Genomic DNA, 23,638 nt, shown 5'->3' with positions numbered 1-23,638 from the left:
GGAGTCTTTAATGCCTTACAGCGTAACATGTTTCCAAAATACAAAATACTCAGTTTCAAATTTTGCTCGTCTTCTGTTTCCAATTTGTGCTAGATTCTTTTAATCAACTGTCGAAACTTGTCGAAAACATTGGTCAAAAAGTCACCTTATAATATTTAACTCTTGAAAAAAGCAATCAGCGAGATTCTTCTCGTTTAGCAATTACAGCTTTTCAAGAATATTGCGTCAATTGTGCTATTTTTTGCATTTAAGAAGATAACTCAGCTTAAACTTTTCCAATATTTTATTAGTATTAGGAAAAAATAAAGTATTATTAAAGACAAAACTAGTGAATTTTGAAACATAAGTTTAGTTTTACATTTTTTTATTGTTTTGTTTGTATCTGCTTTAGTATATTTTACAGAACAATCATTTCAGAACAAGTCCAAAAATTTAAAAAATACCATCTTTCGATTTACGTTCAAAATTATGTCAATTTGGGAATAATTAAAATTTAGCAAATAGATTGGGGATCACAGGGAAATATGTTTTACTTGAATTCACTTTAGTATAAAACGTTTTAATTTTTTTTAAATAATTTGGAGGAATTAAGAATCAGCATTGATGAGTTATTATTTAAATTATTGTTTGAGATATTCAAAGAGAATGTTTATTTAAATTTTAAACAGATGCCTATAAAATTAATGAGTTTGAATTTAGCTGAAATTTTTACCCACTATAATGAATAGCATGAATAAGGAATAACAACATGATAATCAAATTCGCCAGCGATCTTGATTGTTAATTTTTAAGCAAAATATGAAGCCTAATCTACAAAAAAAATTGAAAACGAGGCGTTAAATTGTTCAAAATATATTTAAAAATATACTTTTTATGCCGTCCTTAAAATTTACTCAAGCACCCAAAATAACAATGCGATAATAGTAGTTAATGCAACAAGTTGCAAAAAGAGGATTTTTTCAGCACGAGTCTTACATTTATCCTACGAGGTTCACCGAGTTGGATAAATACGACGAGTGCTGAAAAAATCAAGTTTTGCAACGAGTTCCATACAACATTTTTTGCAATTTCGAAAAACACCCATTGACTGAAATTTTAAGTCGAATTTTCATGTATTTTGTCAATAAATCGTTTAAATCAATTTTTTTTGAAAAGTGTTACTTTTCGAAACAAGTGCTGAAAAGTTCAACTTTTCAGCACCCATTTCAGGGCTGAAAAGTAGAATTTTTTTAGCATTTATTTTGAAAAGTGTTGCTATTCGATTCTGTTATTTTTGGTACAGAAAAGTAGGCTATTTCGTCGTTCAAGAATGACAGGAAAAGTAAGTAGTTTCACGACGGAATTGCAAAAAGTTAATTTTAGCACTAATATGAGTGCTTCAATGTTCGCTTTCCACACATGTGTCATAAAGGAAAATCCTATTCAAATATCGTTTGCTGCATTTTTTTCGAAACTGCTCACATGTCCTGTCATTATCGAATGACGAAACGGCCTTTTCCATCGCCAAAATTTACAGTGTTGAAAAGAAATTTTAAGCATCCATTTTAGCGCTGAAAAGCTCTACTTTTCCACACTTGTCTCGAAAAGTTATTTCTTTCGATACTGTTTTTGAGTGTGGCACTGAAAAATCCAATTAAAAGACTCCAAAATTGCAAAAAATTTACTCAACTCGTTGTAAATTTTAATTTTATTTTTTTGAAACTTGTTGCATAAATACTATTTTGCAGTTCCGTCGTGAAACTTTTGACTCTTTCTGTCATTTTCGAATGACGAAACGACCTACTTGTCTTTAACAAAAATAACAAAACCGAAAAGCAATACTTTTCGATACAAGAACTGAAAAGTTATTCTTTTCAGCATTATAATGAGTGCTGAAATGTTGAACTTTTCAGCTCAGCACTTGTTTTCACTGCAAGGTTTCTTAGTGATTTTTACTAAGAATTAAATCGATTTGAATTAAAAGTTTATTTAACTGGAAAACTAAGCTTTTTTCATTCAAAATATAATATTTTGGTGCTTGAGGAAATAAAATATATATTTATGGGACACATTCTCCAGCGACAAAAACATCAAGTTATGGCTGATGGGTTTTATATTTTAATTATTTATTTGTAGTTTTATTGGTCCAATCATCATTCGCAGCTGGATTACAAATTAGAAGTGTTTATAATAACTAAAACATGTTATTTGTAAATTTGTATGAAACCAAAAAGGTTCGAAATTTCGAAATTTTTCACTCCGTTGCAACGTCACAGAGTGATCGATGCAGCAAATGAAAAGTTCGACTAAACATTAATTTTGCATAGTCACTACTTGTAGAAAATTCAATTCAATCCGAATCTGTAATAATATATAAGTTCGGGACAGGTTTTGATATCACACGATACATTTTTTCGAAAAAAGTGTAAAATTTCGTGACGTCGCAACGCCGGAATGTGTCATGGAAATTTTATTGATTAAATTATTGATCCTTGCAACTTGCCAACTTGGATTTGGCCCGCACTTTTCTCTCGCACTTTTGACAACAATGATTCGAAAAACTAGGCAACCAGCAGTTGTTTATTTACATTTCCAGTCGCAGTTTCGTTCCAGTTCGCAGAAAGATTTTCGTCATTATTTTTCAACACATTCATCACTTTTATTGCTAGTTTAGAATAGAATTCAAAGATAGGTTCATCACTTGATTTGAAAAAGGGGGAAATTAATTGTTTTTTTGGTGAAAAAAAAGATGATTCGATTAATTAGAGGATTGTTTATGACAAATCCTGCTAAATTTAAGGATCATCTAACGATCTGTACAAAACACAGAAAAAAGAGCCGAAAACCACCGAGATAGAGGTACTTTTTGGACTATCTTTAGTTTTGGTAGTTTGTGTAATTTCCAAAGGGTCACAATCACTAGCAATCACTCTTCCATTCAAGATTGAACTATAGCACAGACTTTATTATGATTGTTCACGTGAATAGCATAATTACACTCAAGTTTCATACCAAACAGTTGGCGCTACAATCAAGCTTCCACTGCTGTAATGAACCCATCTTTAAGTGTTCTTCCTTCAACTAAAGGAAAAAAAACCTCTTTTATGGTTGTTGCTGGCTTGATCCTCACCACCATTGTCAGCAGCTCTACCTTTATATTGTGCAATTAAGGGTGCAAACTTTTGGACCACTTTTAGTACACCTCGAAAAAAACACAATCCCAAAACTCAACAACACTATAAATTGAACCCCGCGTAATTGTTCCTTCTAGACCTTTTGATGGTCCTCCTGCCCGAACCTGCCTCGACAATGATGGGAGCTCGATCCCCACAATTAAGCTCGAATCTCGAAGCCGCCTCAATGCAGTGCGAGCAGGGGGTCGTATAACTCATATAAAAATTTATTCTTATAGAGCGAAACAGTATAAAATCAATTAGGCGACCATAATAAAGTCAAAGTCCTAACCCCGCGTGCGGGGTGCCTGTAGCTTAGTGCAGCAGGTTTGCTCCGGAGGGCAAGCAAAAAGGCCACCTCGCTGGATTGGGTTTCAGACCGCAACAACAACAACGCCAACTATGTTGTCAAATCGATGTGCGCTCAGCCAACAACAAAAAATCGAGCAAAACCAGATCAGTGCAACTTTACTATACAGCCGGGGGTTGGTTTAAGGTGCAAGTCAACGAAACTAGCCACCTTACGCGGTCAACTCAACGCTATCGTAAAATTTACGATTATTTTAATTTGTGTAGCTAGGCCACAGTTTGGCTGCAAATCCTGTCGAGGGACGACGGCGAAAAAAATGTGGCACTCATTAAACAGACGGCTTTGTAAGGAAACTACACGTTGGTGGGTACGTGCTCAAGTACGAGCTAGAGATTCAAGTGTTGAGCGCAAAAACTACTAGCGAAGCTGGTGAAGATTTCCATACTTTAGAATCTGCTAGTTTTAAAAGTGTCCAAAATCATGAAAATCGACCAAAGATTTGACCGAGTTTCGCCTTAAAATACAGACCGTCTGTTGCGTGTCTTGCTCGCCATGTCCAACAAGTAGGTGACTTACCCTATAGAGAGCCAACCTCTGCTCTGCTCTGCATGTTTTCCGCAAGTCGGAACAGGTTCATCACCAGCAACATCCCATGTTGTGTCGAGCAAAAGAAACACAACTCTTTAGCACACTTACTCTCATTCACTGGCTGGTTGGTGAACATACCGACACACACACGTGAGGTGGCCCCCTCGAGCTATTTGGCAATAATAGTAATAATAACAGTGCGCGCAAGCGCGAGACCAACAACTACCACGTGAGCGAGAGTGTGGTGTGTGAATACATTGTAAGAGCCGCACAGCCTCCAGTGGCTGAAAAGTACACAACTTCGGGGGGCGCGCGCAATCCAAGTAGGCTCTGGACTTGGTAGGCTTTGGCAAAATACTTATGAACTATTATCCTGGATTAGCGACAGCCAGTCAGTCTCGGCGGCAGCGGGGTGTGGTGTGTGGCGTAAAAATACAGATTTAGAGGCCTACTTTGTGGCAGGTTCGTCGCCCGCTGGCGTTGAAGTCACTACGCGTTATTTTGCTTGGGTGCACGTGGGAAACGTTGTGAACCTTGACTCTTGGATAACATTTAAAAGTAGTATGTTATTTAATAAAACTAGTTTTTTCATGTATCTGAGCCCTATGCAGGATTTTTCTTGATGAATTCAAATCCGTTTCTAGATTTTGGCCCAATTTTAAACAACGTTCTTCTGAAATGTTCGCGGGTAGAAGTCCTGTAGAGAATCTGTTACCTGTTGTCGAGTTTGTAAACATGAAATTCCTAAAATCGTCAGAATTTTTTTTTCTATTTTGCTGTTAACGTTTCCAAATTTGACAACATAGAATTAATGCATTGGCTTTTAGAATTTCAATCCGTGTTGAAATGTGCATTTTTGTTTCATATTGAACGCTTCAAACTTTTCCTAAATATCATAGTTTTGTAGAACACTATGTCTATATTTCGACTGTTGTGTGCTACCTTGTGACAACAACCATTCAGTACTCTTAGAGAAAATCGATTTTTCAAGTTTGAAGGTAAATGTTTTCAAAACTTTGGATGTAGGGTGACAAGAAAAATTTATTATTTTGGAAAATCATAAGAGATACCCCCTGACTTGATTCTGTAGGTAAAAATAAGTAACTTTGCTAATTTTGAGCCAAATCGGTTAAGGTTTAAGGATCATGATCGGATCGGATTAAGATTGTATTTGCAAAAATGTTCCACCAAAAAATGGCGTTAAATGTGTCGAATCATTGTCATGTGTGGGATTCTTATGTAAAAATTTAAGACAAATAACTTTGTAGAAGAACGCAAAATGATTCGAGTAAATCCTGATGAGTTATTATCGATTTAAAGAAGACGTTTTCGTATGAAAAGATTTTTTTCACCAACTTTAGCGATCTATAGCGACCCTAAATCTTAACCGATTTTGCTAAAATTCTTCACAGTTGCTTATTTTTGCCTAAGGAATCGAACCAGGAGGTGTCCTTGAGGTTGATTTTTTTTGTCATTATTTTGTTGAAATTACGCACTTTTGGAAAGAAATAAAGTTAGCTTACATCTGTAAGAAAAAAGTTTTCCAAATTTGTGGTTTTCAAAAGTCAATGTTTTTCTTCAAAAACTTGAAATAAAGGTTTTAAATTTGCAGTTGGTCTATACATAATTTGATAGATCATTAAAAAACGGTCAAATGAAGATAAAAAAGAATCAGTTTAAATTAAAATATCGATTTTCTATGACTTTTCAAACATTGGGCAATATATAAACTGTTACGATTATAAGGGATGACTGTATTGTTGTTCCTTTCAAACTATTTTAAAAGTTTGTTTCTATTTTTAAGTAAATTCAAATGGTTTATCCTCTTTTGTATGGTTTTGCTTTTAATATCACAAAATGTGACTTGTTTTATATGGTAATTGATTTAAAACCAAATTTTAAAGGTAAAGTTTAAAAAAAAATGTGAAAAAATACCTTTTGCGGTTTTGTACGCTGAAAAATCACTAATATTCTAATGATTGTTGAACTAACCCAAACATGCCAAACATAATACTAGACTCAGAGAAATGCATTTTCAATTGAATTCAGTATGTATTGCATTGAATTGAATACCCGAGCAGACGGAAATAACGTGGGAATAACATTTTTTGTTATTTGAAAATACTAGGCCAATAACAATTGATGTTATTTATAACAAGATTTGTTATTCGCCGTTATGATTTTTTTGTTATTGGATTGTTATTGTAATAACAGACAAACAACATTTTGCGTTATTTTTCGTACAAATCTTTGTTATTATTTTTTGTTATTTTAACAACTAATCCGATCATCCTAATAACAGTTGGAGTTATTCTTCCATAACAAAAAATGTTATTCCCAAGTTGTTTTGACTTTCAACCAATATCAGACCAATAACAAATTTGGTTATGATAACATGAACTGTTATTAAGCTCTTATGCAAAAATGGATTTTGCAAGAATATTCCATAAAATTTTTTGTTATTTTAACAGAATTTGTTATTGAAATGGCATGAATTTTTTTATTACCGTCTGCCCGGGTAGACTTAAATTTGCATTAAAAATTTGAACTTTTTTGATATTTTTTTTCTTTATGATTTTTTGGGTCAACTTTGAAGGGACAAAAATTTTAAATAAAATTAGTACCAGCCGTATAGATCGAATATCCAAATAGTTTGAACCGAATTATAAAGAGAAATGCATTCGATTTTACTGGCTAAGTCAAATTAATAGTTCTAAAAAATAAACATTTCCTTACACCTTTGAAATCAACTTTCAAGTTCGTGAAATTTTTGTGTAATTCAACCATATAACTGAAACATTTGAATTTTTTCAAGTTATTAAAAAAAACGTAAAAAAAGTTTGATCAATATTGTGGATATTAAATGTTTCAATACAGTTAGTACAATTTCACAAAAAGTTAGAAATAGAGAATATTTTAAATGACTTGATAGACTCTTTAAAATGATGATTTTCAAATACCTGATATGTACAAATAACTTGTAACAAATCTTTTGAAGTAATGTTTCATTAAATCAAAATTAATTATCAAGTTTTTGACGCAAACTGAAAATTTTACTTTTTATTTTGAAATTCATATAAGGCCCTTGCAAATATTTTTCAAAGTTTATGTCGCCCCCCCCCCTTCAAAGTTGGCCTGAATAATAAGGGGGCAAAAAAACGGCCTTAAATATTGGAAAAAATACAATTGAAATTCTTCGGGATAAAAAAGTTGACCGAAATAGCATCCAACAAATCAACCCTCCCGAAACATCGAAAGTTTAGTCCTGCTTAGAGAGCCCTCAACCTTCTTCGCTCCGAAGCTCGCTTTACATTTTTATCTGTAAATCAACTCTCGGTTGTCCTCTTCCCCCGGGGGTCTCTCTCTCGCTGCGCTCCGAGTCATAAGCAGACACCCTAATGGTTACCTGTGGCATGGTTTCGCCGGTGTAAAACTTTTCCTCTGTCTGTTTTTTTTTCGGAGTACACCGTCTTCTTCGCCCATGATGGCGTCACATTTGAATTGCTTTTACGAGTGTGTGTAGGGGTCTGAACGATGTGTGTGTGCATTACATTTGTTGATTCATGAACGCACAGTAGACGAAATAACACCTTCGGTGGTGAGGACCATCGGGGACCTCGAGGTCGTCGTCGCGGGAGACAAGTCAACATTAATTTCAGCTCAATGTGAGCGCGGCGGCGCATACCTTCTTCTTGTTTCAGCGCGAAGGTATGAACTTGCGCCAGATTCCTCTAAGTATACGCTTCGTAGAACTAGGCATTTGCCACCATTCTATCATTCACAGGGATTCCCTCACCGCAAGGGGGGAGGGCTCCCTCTCTCAATTGGACCTTTGATTGGCTCAGTCGAAATTCCAGGTGATTATAGAGAGCAGGTTCGCGCGCGCATCCCACAATTTCGAAGGAGGTCCCGGTTCACCTCTCCACGCTAGAAGATTTGGAAGACGTTGCTCTGTTGAAAGTTCACTCGTGGTTTTTGATTCTTGATGAACGTGAATTAATACGGTGAAATTGATGCTCTCTCATGCTTCTGAAGATGATGATTGCAGCCAGAAACGGTAGCCCAAGTTGTAATTGTGCGCGCAGGGATGTTTTGGGCAAACATATGGGCTGATTGGTTGGTGATTTTCTGCTGATTCTAATGAATAATTTGGGAGGATTGAGGTTAGGTTGTTCTCACGGAATACGTGAAATTCGCAACATTTGGATTTTTGTAGATGTTAGTCAACTCGAAAAGAAAAATATTTTTTGTCAAACCATTAACTTTAAAAATTTGCTTGCAATGTGATACAGCCTAAACGTTTGCAATATGATAAAATTTTCCAATTTTTATAAATACTGTCGACTCTCTAGCTGTCGATCTTCTCTATATCAATATTGCTCCAGCTGTCAATAAATTTCGCAGTCCCTTCAAATAGATTTCTTTGATTTTTCGTTCTATAATTTGATAACTTCCGCTCTCGATGGTCCCTTCAATATCGACAACGAGAGTCCACTGTATTGATAATGTCCCTTTTCTTCAAAGTAAAACAAAATTTACTCATTTTAGCTTACCTATGTATATTTTGGCAAGTTTGATGTTTAAAATGTATTAAGTTTATGTGGGTTTTAGCAAAGCATTTTAATTATTTAAATTCTAAAAATAAGGAAAAAATAAAGGGGTTACATACATGTAGAAAATCATAAAATTTCATATTACAGAAAGTTAACTAAATTCACTAAAACGATGATTTTCAATCAATCCTGAAAGTTTCATGAAGATATATCGTGACTGAACTGAGTAAGAGGCGATTTAAATTCTCAATTTTGCCATGCGCAAAGCGAACTGTCAAACTTTGTGAACGTTTTTCTCTAAACACCGAGTTGATTTACGGGTGCCACGATATCTCGAGATGGGATGGACCAAATTGGCTGAAATTTGGGGTGAAGACTCCCAAGACATATCCCGTGTGCATGACGAAGCCTGATTTTGAAATTTTCCTTTTTTTTAAAAAAAATACAAAAATCAAAAACTGACGATTTTTTTGTATGAAAAACATAAAAATATTTTTATCTTTTTTTTAAACTAAGTTTTTGAAAATCGGCCTCCGTCATGCACACAGGACTGGTTAAACGAGTCTTCACCAAAATTTTGAGCTAATTTGGTCAAAGCAGTGTTGAGATATCGTGGCACCCGTTTTTTGAAACTGCTAACTTAAAATAGCTATATCTCGGCAATGGTACACCCAAATGTCTTCATATTTATTTTGTTAATAGATGAAAATGAATATTTTAATGTCCTGCAAAAAGATTTAAAAAAAGTTTAAATGTGTGCTCATACCAACATCTGACATTTCTGACGATTTACATGTATGTAACCCCTTAAACTCGCTGGCGGCGGTTGGACTCGCAATCCAAAGGTCGTCAGTTCAAACCCTGGGGTGGGAAGCTCCTTGAAATAGAAAAAGGTTTGGGTGCTCTCCCCATTCCAGCTTTGGACTCCTAGGTTCGAGCAAAAACTTGCAAAAGACCAGGGGGTCGTTAAAGTGGAAGGTTTGATTTTGATTGTGTCACAAGATAGCACACAATAAACGATTTTAGTTAAACTTCATTTTTTTCAAGCTACCATGGAGTTCTCATTTCCGAGTTTTTTTTTTGTTCAAAAAGCCTAGCATAATTCAATCTTGGTACTGATAATTAAACAAACTAAGTATTGACTCACTTTAAAGTCTAACAAAAAGTTATATTGATGTTCTTATTGCTTTAAAATTTTCATATTGAATAATAGATTCGTTACTAATACATAATGAAATAAAAATTTTAGGCGATGAGAGGCATCTGACTCAAAATGCTAATTCTTAAGAAAAGTGTTATGTTTAAAAAAGATGGCATGTATTAATACGACCTTTCTTAAGTTTAGTCTCAAAGAAATGCATTCAATCCAAACCCAAAACATGTGCGCTCAGAGATTGCCCTCACGAGCGGGGGAAAAAATCTGTCATGTTGCATTCCGACCATCGCGGCGGACGAGTCAGACCTCAAACCTCCCCCTTCTCCTCCCAGTCCCATCCACCACTTCCGTTGATGCTGCTGCGAATGGGTCCACGTCCACACCACCAGCCCAGAGAGTCGAGTTCGATTGGTTTCGTTTCGTTTGGTATCATATCAGTCAGCCAGCAGCCAGCACGCGGCAAATCGAAATGAAGAAAAATGGAAATGAGCACGAAGCTCTCTGAATTGGAGTAGTACGGCCAGCCAGTCCAGTCAACGAGTCTCAACAGCCGGTCCGAGAGAGGGTTCCACACTCCAGGCAATGGACCAGCAGCAGCAGCAGCAACAACAACAGCAACAAAAATGTGCGCGATACAAACGGAAAAGGCTTTGTGGCGAGCTGGACGAGGGTTTGAAAAGGGCGCATCGAGAAAAAATCTTTATTGTTCTTTTATTTCATAGAATTGACTGGAAAATTTACTTTTTTCAAGCAAAATAGGTCAATTTCAAATGTTGGTCAAGAGTTCGATGGAGATAGTCCCCAGAACGAAACGAAACCGTTTGAAAATTGGCCGGAGGAAGGCCGGGATGGTTCCTGTTGTTGTTGATGTTGCGGGACCATGGCCGACTGTCTAGGGCAAGGGACGACCGCGAAGCATTCGAAGACGACGACGGTTCGGGCCCGTTCGCTCGCTCGCTCGCGCTCCAAGCTGCTGAGAGTTATAAATAAAATATTTAATCCCAGACAGTAAATAACAAATGTCAGTGTAATATTTTATGGGCTCTTCTTTGCGCTCTGACTCGCGCGCTTCTTTCTTTCTCTTTCTCTGACTCAGGAAAAAAAGAAGGAACGAAAAAAACAGTTTTTCAGAGAACGAATTCGAGCGAGCGCAAGATTTTTGTGGGCCGATTTCTCGTAGAATTAAATTATGCTAAAAATTCAAAACAAATTATGTCGAATGTTGACCTTTTTCTTCGCCAGGGCCCTTTTTTCGGGCACCGCACACCATTTCGCCGATGCTTGCCTTCGACCTCCCCCTTTTTTTCCCCCCAGATGAGTTACGACCTTTGGGGGGCGAGCGCAAAGCTATCGGTTTGGAAATTTGGAATGGAACGACGATATGGGAGATGGGCTTTCTTTCTTTTTCTGGGAGGATCAATACAAAAATATGTGAAATTCTGATCCAGATCTGAGTTCGATTTTGGACAACCTTTTCAATCTGATTGAATGTTATCGTTTATTCCGTGAGTATAATATTAATTCTTAAAACATTAAGTTAATGTTGATGGTCAAAAATGTTTCACTGAAAAAACGTGAAAGATCCTTTTTTTTGGGAAAAATTAGATTTGAAAGTAGATTTAAATATCAGTCAATTCATAAACTTGAGATATTTATCACTTATTTCATTTCATTTTATTAGGTTGCTTTAACAATTACATTGGTGCAGTTGTTATCCTGAGCTGAGATATGGACTACCTTGTAACAGCTGATTTGTTCGGAATGGAGAGAGAGTTTACTGGTACTAAGAAGAACGAATTGGACAGAGAAGGAAAAAAATGAAAAAATAACCTTCAAAATAGCTAATAGACATTACTTAATGTATCACTTATGCCTTTTCACCCTATGTCTTTTTTATTTTTTTCTGTAAAAAAATACATTCGCTTTATTTACCCAAGATTCCGCTACAAATCTTGAAGCTCTTCCGGTTTGGTTGTAAACAAGAGTAAATATGATTTACTGGAAATTAAAAATATTTTGGCAATTTGAGCAATTTTCTACGTTTTCCCAAAACTTTTTTTTTATGAAACCTTTGACATTGACTTCTTAGGTCCAAATAAGCTATTTTGAATTTTTAGTTTCTCCATACAAATTTTAGCGCCATAGACAAATTTTATGCAAATATTTGAAAATCTGCACCTTGAGAAGGGATTTTCTGAACGATTTAGTGCCTTTAGTAAAGATGTAGATTATAATTAGGAAATTAAAAATAAATAAAATAGAAATTCGGAAAATAACTTGGTACACGGAAAACCAAATTAGCATTTTTTTTTTATAGATTTTCTAAATTCGATTTTTTAATATTTTATTATTACTGTTAGATCTTTTAATGAACAAAAAGTGCCGTCAACTGGGGTGAATTGGGACACATGGGGCGAGTTGGGACAGCAGTTTTAACCATGTTAGAGCACAATATTTTGATTTTTCTGGTTGGTTTCGGATAGAACACACTCAGACCAACAAAATGTGTACATCCATTTCCAAATTTAAATCCTTTAAGTGCTCTTACTACTACTGTCCCTATTCAGACTGTAGTCCCAATTCGCCCCAGATGACGGTGTAATTTTTTGAGCTTAAGGTATGACGGACGTTTAGTTGTTCGCCAAAAATGAAAAAAGGGGATTAAATTTCAATCGATATTGAAACTACTCGTCCGATTTTCAATGTTTAAAACTGTAACAAATATTTTCAGATTTTCAAATCACGAGTGATATTTCATGGCCATGATTTGAAAAATCAGATTTTTTTTGGGCTGAGAAAATTTCTCACGAGTTTTGCTTTTTTATACTGAAAATTGGATCCAGTTTAACTATTTGATAATTTATGTCTTATTTATTCTATATAAGATAAAAGTAATCAAAATTTGAGCATTTTTGATATTATCAGCTCAAAAAATTTTTGAAACTTTATGAAAAATAACAGTTATCAATGGATTGCCCATTATGAAGCTGTCATACTTTTTTCAATCAATTATGTTATTGAATTTTTCCAAAAGCGAAATGGTTTGTGCTTTTGTTCGAATTTCGGAGGCATTTTCATCACTTTTAAATCAATTATGCTGTATGAGACTTAAGAGCGAGTTTTTCAGCAGTGTGTCACAGGTCGTATTGAGGTGTTCCGAATAAACATTCAGCTTTTGTTTGTCTATACTTGAGATTAACTCATGTCGAATATGAGCCCTCTACGACAAACGGAAACGGGGTAAAACGAGCGTTGAAGTTTAGGGTAAAAAAAACTAAAAATCTTAAAATTGCTCGCATTTTGTTAAAACTTTATCAATTACAATTCTCTTAGTTGCATTTGAATGATCTTTTGATGCACTTCAAAATATGCCATGCCAATACCTGGGATTTGAGTTTTCTCATAGCAAACCCCAATATCTTTATGCAACAACCTTCATTACATTACTTCATCAAAGTTAGGGAATTTCATGAAATATATGCCTAGGGAATTAACATTTTTTCTGTCGCAGTTTTTCTCAAAGTTTTACGATTTCTCAATTTTGACATATTCCAAATCTTAATAATTGCTAAAAATATGACATGATGTCATTTACCTTATCTACTTCTTCATTCTTTCTGAATCTTTCGAATATCCCGTAACATTCCACCCTGTTTTTACCTTCTAACTTTAATTTTCTGTTTGACATTTGCTTTCTAAATTAACAACAACGCCGCTACAGTCTGCGGATACCTTTCCCAGCAGCCAGCAGCGTGTTGTTCCTTGTATTGCGTCACCTTCATTAGAAGAAGCCCCGAGACCAGCGGCCGCGGCGGGAGAGTTTTATTACCACGCGCCGGCCGCGATCGTGTACACACATAAAAAAAAAACAATGCGAAAGGTCATACGACCAAACCTCGAGGAGGAGGCCCACGAACCTCCGTGCAAACAACCTGCCATTACCTGGTAGGCCGAGTCGGTCGGTTCGGGTAGGCGATCCTATTGAAGAGTCTGGTAGAGTCGATCTCTCTCACTCTAGGCAGGGCCGCGTGGTATGAGCCCAGGTGACTTGAATTTTTCTCATCTTTTTCGACAGCTCATTACATCGCGCGCGCTAGTTTGGTTCTCTTCGTTTAGGTTCGGTTTTCTAACGGTGCTTGACCAAATGTCGAACTGTTTCGTAAAAAATAAACCTACAAGAAAACATGGCTACGGAGGGAAGAAAAAAAATTCTCAGGCTCAACCCAATTATTTTCGTTTATTAGCGACATGTACACTCTCGGCCACGCCAGCGCCGGCACCGACTTCGGAGTGGCCGCGGCCGGAAACACTCCGAAACCCCATCCCATCAAATGGCGCGCCGCGGCCAAAAGTGGCCATAAAAAAAAAACGCGGGCTCGAAATGATGGACGACGGCTGGCTTCTGGCTTTGGCCGCGAACACTTTTCGAAAACTAGTAATTAGCGGCCGTGTAGCTACTTATTTCCGACAGTTTTTCCCCCTCGCCGATTTGCTGCCGGCTTCGGTCATTTTATTTGTGAGTGTGTGTGCTCCATTTGTTCGATTGGGAACTTGGAGCGAAATTTCTTTTTCCTAGAAACAAAAAATAAAAGTGTCGACAAAAGCAAAAAGGAAAAAAAAAATGACGACACGAAACGGAAAATTCGACAATCTCTGGGGCTGGTTTTTGGCGGTTTGACCACCGTGGCTGAAAATGCCGCAGGGAAAATGACATCCCATTTTCGATTAATTGGAAAAATTGAGCGGCACCCCGCAGGGGGAAATGGAGAAAACCTGCGAAAGACGAGTTCTAAATAAATTAAAAATCAATAATCGGGAAACTGACAAAAGTCATAATTAAAGTTTATTATTATTTAATGAAAACCCTTCTTGTCTTTTAAGAAGCAGTTTTTGTAGATTTTGCTAGGTTTGGTTTTCGAATATGTCAAAATTGAGACTAAAAGGAGCTTTTATGTAGGCCTACAGGGCAAAAATTAACGTTGTAAAAAGTTTATTATAGAAAAATCGTAAAACTAAAAGAAAAACTGCGATTGGCCAAAAAGTTAATTCCGTAGGCTTATAGTCCATTAAATTACCTAACTTTGACCTAAGGGAGTAAAAAAAAATTTAACAGTAATTTGGAAAAGCTATGAGAAAAAGTCAATCCAATCCTGGATCTTTTCATCCAATTTGGAGCACCTCTATACGACCTGTTACACACTGGTGAAAAACTCGCTCTTAAGAGGATTATCTTATTTAACAGAGTACGGATTTGAAGCTAAAAAAAAATGTTTTAAAGAGAAATTTTGAACGTTTAGATTTTCTGAGTTCCTTTCCTGCCTGGAAGTAATATAAGAAAATTAAAAAAAAATGGTACCGTCATCTGGGACGAAATGGGGCAGTTGTTTTTGCCTCTTTACTGTACAATATTTGAATATTTGATGGTGGTGGCTGATGGTAAAATCAATTTAAAAATATTTCAGGCATATTTATATTATTAACTAAAAAACGTTAAAAGAAAATATAACGAATTCAAGGGGAATTTTTTATACAGGCATATGGAGTTTCTGTTATTAAAAAAAAATTCAAGCAAATGATTAAAACTGTTTTAAAACCATAACATTATTTTGACACTATTTTTGTGTTTTGTTTGTGTTTTGTTGAGTCAAAATTTTATTGAAATCTAGAAAACAAATTTCTCAAATTTTTGTTTATAAAAAAAAGTATATAATAAGCATACATTTCCATTATACCGTTGCAAATATTTTTCAAAGTTTTTGCTCTGGGCCCAACAAATCAGGGGGCAACAAAGATTTTTTTAAACTTCAAATTTTTTATGAAAAAATATAATTTATCAACTGAAAGCAATTTGGAAAAATATCTCTGCGATAATAATCACTTTTAGCATTTTTGTGCCAATTTAACATATTTTGAATTTTTGTAAAATTTCGATGTACAGTTCCGCAAAAAGCTTTTTTCATATATATATTTTTTGTCAGCACATTTTTTTAAAGCTAATTATTCAAATGTACTTGTATATATTGCATTTTTGAATACTTTTTTCATTTAAATTTAAAATCCATAACTTGATATTTGATTATTTTGTTTTGGGCTCCCTCCCTCAACTTTGGCCAGGGTCGAGGGACGTAAACTTTGAAAAATATTTGCAACAAACTTACAAAAATCATTTTTTCGTAAGTTTGTTGCAAATATTTTTCAATGTAACTTAAAATAATTTCTTCAAATTTGTAGCATTATATTTTTTAGACATTCAGCATTTTTTTAATGTTTTGGATCCGTAAATTTTTTATTGCATCAATAATTATGATTCGTTATAAAAAGTTACTGATTAAAAATAAATAATATTGCAAATGATATTTTAATTTCTATCTTGTTTTTTTCATGATTATTTTGACATAACTTGAAACAAATTATAATATATGCTTAAGCTTCTTTTTGCTTGAACATTTTAAAAGAAAAAGTCTGCTAGGAAAAATAAAAGAAATAATTTAAAACCCGATTTAATATCACCAGAGGTGAAATAGAGCCTTTCTTACAAAATGATGAAACTCCGAGAAATATATTGGTGCAATTAATTTTTCAGAAACATAATGATACCACCCAGTGAGAATTTTACCTAAAGCTTCGAATCTTTTTAGGCTAAACCTCAAATGCCATTTTTTTTTAATTTCAGAGGTATATTATTTGTCGCAAGATATTTAAATTTAATTAAGAAAAAATATTGGATTGACATTATTAGAAAAAAAAAGAGTACTCAGTCTTTATTGTTAGTCTATGATTAACTTAAAAAAATATTTATCGCTATTGCACTTTGTCGATCTATTATGAAAAGCCAGAAAGAACACTTTCACGCGCAGCGTAAAACGCGCAAGCGTAAAAGCGCTGGCGTTGAAGCTTCGACTTGACGAGCTCTCGAGCGAGAATGTGCTGGGACTTTGAATTTGATGTTCAGTATATGATTTTGTATAAATCCAAAAATTTAATAGGAAAAAATAGGGTAAAAATAAGACGAAAAACACTAAAATGGCTATATCTCTGGAAATACATTTTGGAAAAGCTTCAAATTTTGGGCCCAAGCAGTTTATGGCGCATGTTTTCGAATGGTTTTTTGTTTGAAACTGAATTCTTTTAATTTGATAGTGTTATCTGTAAAATAGTCCGAAAAATACCTCTAAAAATGGCTTTGACCACATCAAATGGTCGAAAATTGTGAATCGAAAAATAAAATGTTCGTCTCCGACACCACGGCTACAGATCTGACTTTTAAAAATTGTGGGTTTTACGAGCGGTTTTCCAGTGATGGAAGACACAATTTTTTAAGAGCGGATACAGACATCGCTCATATATTTCAGAAAAAGAGCTCTCAAAAATCAGACTTTGAGTTCCGGGTTTCGGACCAAAATGCAATCGAAAGAACGCATCCTAACCTTCAATTTAGTAATAGGATTTTTTCCTGGGACGAATCCTCGCCGTGCACGATTTTTTTAAGATTTCTGAGAAAAGCGTTTTTCCAAAAGCAAACCTTAAACCTTTCTTTTGTAAGAAAGGCAAAAATCCATAATATGTATGCAATATTAGTGATAAAGCCAGAGATGGAATTTATTCCCAATCATTTCTCACTCGCGAACTTTTTTCACTTACTCAGCCAAACATCCGATGGTAATACCGCATCTTCACGATAATCATGAAATTGATTTTTTGAGATGTTTTGAGCATTAGAGAGGAGAGACTTGATCTCTTCCTAATTTCTCTCTCAACGTTTTCCAATTCCATAAAGTTGAAGATGCTTTAGCTTTTTGTAATTCAAATAGCGTTCTTTTTGATGAATTTTATTGGTACTCCATTGGTAATTTAAAGATATTTTGTTTAAAATTCTTTTGGAGCTATCCTGACAAAATTGTTGACATTAAATAAAAAATGGAAACTTTAATTTCTGTCCAATTTTTTTCTTTAATCCTAATGACACAACTTATTATCCTGATGTCCTTCAATTTACTCGCACCGACACCCGGGCTGTATCAATTTCAACCTGCCGCGAATCGAGATATAATTCCCCTCTCAGCTATAATAACAAGCATTATGATATCCCCGCCCGTAATGACATCCGTCCGTCCCGTCAATCGTCAGGACACACACACACCCAATTCAAGGACAATCATCTCGTCAAAAACTTCAAATGATATTCCGCATCGCAACAAAAAAATGGCGCTCATGTCACGGGCGATCCTCCCTCAACCGTTGATGGGGTAATTTGCCACGGCACCGCCACCGACCGGTGATCATTTTCAAGGTTGCGTGCCCCGTAAGGCTCGAAAATAGACGAAACGAAAAAAAACGTTGTTTTCCTCTGCACGAAATTATCAATTTCCGAGAAAAAAGGACAATCATTTGTGCGGGGTTCGCCTCGTTTCGATCGAGCAGCCGGGGTCTATCAAATTTGTTGTGTGTGTGTGTGTTTTTTTTTTATTGTTATTATTTATATTCACTGACGGATGGTTCCTTTCGTGTCAATAACGAGGGAAAAAAAGTTTAATGTGTCGTGGAAAGGGTCTCTGGACCACCTAAACGAACGAACGCACTGTGAAAAATCGCTTGCTTTGTTGTTTGCGAGCGCAGCGCAGTTGGTAAAGGCGCGCCACCAAATGTCGTCTTTTTCAACTGTGCATCTCAATAAAAAAAAATTACCGAAAAAAAAAATATTTCAACTCATAACGGCGACGACTCTTCCTGTCCCTGTCAGGGTCCCGATTTTGTTGGTGCGGGGTGAGCGCCTCCGGAATGACAAGTGGAAATAAGAATGGGAAATTGATATGGCCACAGAATGACAGAAACCGGCTATTTGCTGTTTGGTTAGATAATTCATGACAAAATGATGGACCTTTGAGTATTCTTTTTTTTTTTTGGTTACGGAACCCGTCAGCGATGTGCATAGTCACACCAAGTCGTCGTCTGCGCGCCTCAGATGAGTGCTTTTTTCTCACACGAAAAATTTGATGCGATTCAGGGTGTGTGCTCCGCCGCGAACCCTATCATTAGTGAAATAAGTTCTGTTTCTTTCTTCATTTACTTACTTTTTACTGGCGTTTTTTTTTTGTTCGGCCCAGCCCAGCCCGGATTCGTGCCCGGGTTCTCGCCGGGTTGAAGGTGCAGACGCGTCTCGTAGCTTATCTGATCTTACTTACCCGAAAAAAACAGGGTCAATTATGGTGTATCTCTGTTGAGAATTGGAACAATTAATCGTCCGGCGCTCGCTCTCTTTGGAAAGTGGATGAAATTCTGTTTTTTAAGAAACAATTATTACACCTGCTTACCCTATTCGTGTGGTTCCCCCCAATCCAAAAAGGGAACAGCAGGCGTCGCCACTTTCCGGAAAATTGCAGTACCTGACAATTTGTTGTTCTCAGTCCCCGATAGATGTTATCGCTGCGAAGAAATTCCTTCACTTCGTCACGAACCGAGGTGGAATTACTTCCTTGAGTTTTTTTTCGTTCTGTTCTTTTCTCGGACCAAACCCGTAGTAGTCGATGGAGGGTTCTAGGAAACTTGAAGATTTTTATAGTTTTGCTCATCAAAGCAGGCTCGTAAACGCTTTTTTATTGTTCTTAGTCGTTTTTTTGTGTATCTCTTTGTTTTTATATTTGAATTTTATATTTTTGAGGTGGAAATTGCAAGGGATGAGATTATTTGACCTTTGACACCACTTGTTAGATACATTATTAAAAAAAGTCTAAAATACCGTCATCTGGGGCGAATCGGGACTCATGGGGCGAATTTGGTTTTCCGAAAAAAATACACTGAAAGAAAAAAACACGCTACTTTTATAAGATTTTGTGTTTTCAAAGTTTAGAAGTCAAATTTATGGGTAAGTCCACCATTTTTTTCGTTCAAAATTTTTGTGTAAATAGCCTTAGATGTTATAAAAAGACTCACGAAAAATGCAGGATGGAGCAACTCACTTAAAAAAATACAAAAATCATTTACTGAAACTCTTTTTTGAAAAGTGCTCTAAACGTCAAAATTTTCAAAAACCGAATACGGGAATCGATTCTCCAGACAATTTTACATAAAAGTCTCCATATTGACTACTGTCCTAAGTCTAATCCTTGTGAAGTTACAGCGGTTAAATGAAAATGTTGGAAAAATGGGTTTTTGATGGTTTTGGATAATTTCTGTATGACAGACTTGATTTATCAGTCTCGTAAATATTTTTTACCAGAATGCTCGTCCAATTTTCGATAAGATTGTCTTTGACCACTTTTCGAAATAACTCGTTTTTTGATTATTTAAGCTAATTTACTATCCAGGTTACTTCTATCCACTGAACTACACTGAAAAAAAATATTTAGTTTTCAGTTATGAGTAATGCAATTAGCTTATAAATTACAAAATAGTGCCTGGCTGATGTTAAGTAACGTTGAAATATCTGAAGTTTTGTTTCAAGGTCTTTTGAACAATTTGTTTAGCTTATTTGATGTTTTTGAATATGATAATGAATACTGACTCAAGGCTGTTTCAAAAACTTGAAAATTATGTTTATAGGACCTTATCTAAAAAAAATACTTATGTTATATTTCTAACAGCTTGTTATCGATTTCACATGACAAACTTAAAATAAACATGTTTTAAAACTAATCAGATAATTACAATTGAATTGCTTTCATTTGGACAAGGGTTAAACTTTGAAATTATTCATGATTGCTTAATTTGAAGAATATTAAAAATTATACAAGAAATTGTGCATTCAAACATTTCCTAAAACCAACCAAAGCTTCGAGTTTCTTTCCCTCTCTCACTTTGCTTCACTCTCACTGACACAAAAATTCTCTTCAAATGCTTAATTCTAAATTTTATTTTTCCAGAATTCCGATGCGAAGATTGCGCCGGATGTTTTCGACAGAGTGAACATTAGATTTTTTATTATTGACTTTGAACATAACCTTTTTTTGTGGGTTTTGTCTCCCTTTACCTTCTGATTTTTTTTTTTTTTTTTTGCTGCAAGTTTGTGACCCTTGGAATGGAATACTGGGAGGATGTGGGAGAGGGTTTTTATTTGACATTGTTAGAGTCGACATTAAATCATCAACAAAGTAATGGTTTTCATTGTAAAGTGAGAGAGAGAGGGGAAACGGGGGAGGAATAACATATTAACTTAAACCCTCAAATTTGAAGTATACGCTTGAGAGGTAATTAAAGGAAGACAATTTATTGTTTACATTGTTAGAATTTTATTGTATTTGTTCAAGTCTAAGTTCACGGTCAACTTAAAGTGTAAAGTTCGTACATTGTAGCGTGGATTTCTCACGTATTATTAGCTTCGTGAACCATGAACTTGAACTAACAATTTTTAAGCGAAAAAAATGTATTTTAGAATTTGAAATTTTCAGGGAAATAAAATTAGCAAGTTTTCAAAAAACTCTAAATATTAAATAAAAATAAGATTTTTCAAGCAACCTTATTTTTCGCCATGAACTAATTAGCCTAACTTTTGATTGGTTTCGGCACACTTTGCGGGCTAGCCCGCATGTGATCTCTCAAGAAGAAAAAAAAAACTCCCTCGCAAAGCCGCACACACACACCCCGAAACTAGCTGACCGATCCAAGCAGGCCGGTCCAGACCCGAATCGAATCTCTTGAAAAAAAACTCCGGCTCTCACCTCGCCACGTGAGACGTGGCCTGCTTTTATGGTGCTTTTGGCCTCCATTTTCTAGGCATCTCCTCCGCTCCTTCTCGTGCCTCCCGCTTCCATGTTTTTGTCTATCCTCGGCCTTCTACGATCATTCCCGATTTGTTTCAGTGTTTGTGGTTTGGAGTGTGTGTGTGTGTGTGTTTTGTTGGTCGATAAATAGCTTCTACTCGGCCGCCACTGTTTGAGGGTCTACGGTGAGGATAGGGGCCAAATCACTCATACTGGCGAATGAGGGAACAACACACAAAAAAGTGTTCCAAATCGGGATAGGAATCTAGCTTTTACTGATGGATTAAAAATTAAAAAGATAGAAAATGGGAGCTTTTGCTGTAGTTGTCATTCTTGTCATAAATCATATGGTAAACATTTGATAAAGTTTGTTGCAAAAATCTGAATCTATTCAAGTAATTTATAAACGTTACAAAGGATTTGAATCTAATCGAGACAAATAATTTATTTGTGCTTGACAATACCACCATGACTAATAACAAATGGCAATAAATTTAAACTTTATTTTTATCTTAAATGTTGAAAACGCACATTAGTTTTGAACTGTTTACATGTATCTAAGGTAAGGCAAATAAATCTGGAGTCCTATAAACTGTAGAAATTCTTATGTTTACAGGGCTAATAATAATTTAGAGTTTTTAAAACATTGTAAACAGGATCCATGCAGACAAAGAATAATGATTGAAGATTTTAGAAAAGGCCTAAAACTACACGCAGAAAAATGTTTTGAAGAATCAGCCTGTACGAGGTTTGAATCAACAAAATTTTTGTTGAATATAATCAACAACAAAATTGCGTTGAAACAAACCTTGATTTTCTTGATTCCACAAAAGTCTTTTATTGTTTTCAAAAAGCTGCTTTGAGGTTTAGCGTTGATTCAACAAAAATCTTGATTTTCAAATCAACGAAACGTTTTGTTGATTCAAATATGCCTTATTTTTCTGCGTGTACCAATGAAAAACTAAACAGAATATAAAAATTTTAATTTAATGCAGCAAAAAAAAATTAACAGGATTATTAATTATATTAGTGATCATTGCAAGTAACAGGGAAATTCTAAGTAATTTTACCTAATTTTTTTGTAGATTTGTGAAATCACAAACAAAATGGTGTAATTTTATTTTTTTCTGGCAAAAACTAGGTTTACATTCCCTGATAGACATAACCTACATAGGGGAGACTGGGTAGACTTGAATCCAAGCCTGTATCTCGTCAGCATTTGGGCAAAATAGCTTTTTTCTAGAAAGTGGTGCGAAATTGGCTCAAACTCTTTGCGGAAAACGAAGAAAAAAAAATTAAAATATGCTCGGATTGAGTTACACACATTTTTCTAAGAAGTGCTGTAAAAAACCTTCAAGAGATCTTTTTCATTGTTTTGATATGTATAGGAAACACATAAAATTAAATAAAAAAATATTTTTACACATGAATTGTTTGATAACTTATCAACTATAAAATCCTCACGAATTTTACGTTTAATTTATCGTCATACTATTTTTACAACCAATTGTTTAAAAAAGTGAAATTAGGGAGACTTGATCCCTGCATTTTTACAGTCACTGGAATCAGCCGCAAGCTTAATTAATTGGTTTGTTTTTCGTACATGGTTTACTTAAATAAAGTTGTAGATGACTGATTGCAGCTTTAACAATTTTTCAAATATTTTGTAAACACAAATTACCATCTTCTCAATTTTGGTCTAAAAAAGATTATTTTATGTTTTTCAACATTTTTTATACTAAACTTGTTATATTTTGAACGAAAACGTTCAGGCTTAATGTGAAACTGCTGTAACTGATAGAAAATCAATAGTTTGGATGAATAAGAAACATATTGCTTAAAATTTCTTCAAAATGTTGAAAGGAGGATCAAGTTACCCCTAACATTTTTAAAATGCCGGTTTAAAATATTTTTTAACGCGCTTGGCATGACTCGAAGAGTTCATCTGATCAAATACCCTTAGCAGCCTAATACTATTGAATATTTAAGCTTTCAATTCATGCAAAATGTAGTTTTGTGAGAAATTAAGAGAGTTATGTGCGATACAAAAAAGGGGATCAAGTCTCCCCACTCTCCCCTAATGTGTATCGAAACCAAATTTCATCGTCAAACATAACCTAGCATAGAGACCTCAAGTATTGTGCAACACGGTTTAAGCTCCCCGGCTAATATCTAAGATCATG

General features: G+C 35.1%; 1 protein-coding gene across 1 annotated transcript in view; it reads left to right on the top strand.

Annotated features, from left to right (window-relative positions):
• LOC120428969 (protein dachsous) overlaps positions 1-23,638 on the top strand; it is a 174,027-nt gene that overhangs the window by 2,050 nt on the left and 148,339 nt on the right. The gene's annotated exons all lie outside the window — the stretch shown is intronic.

The sequence above is a fragment of the Culex pipiens genome, chromosome 2 (assembly GCF_016801865.2).
Source record: "Culex pipiens pallens isolate TS chromosome 2, TS_CPP_V2, whole genome shotgun sequence".
Lineage (NCBI taxonomy): Eukaryota > Metazoa > Arthropoda > Insecta > Diptera > Culicidae > Culex > Culex pipiens.
This window is presented reverse-complemented; position numbering and strand designations above follow the sequence as displayed.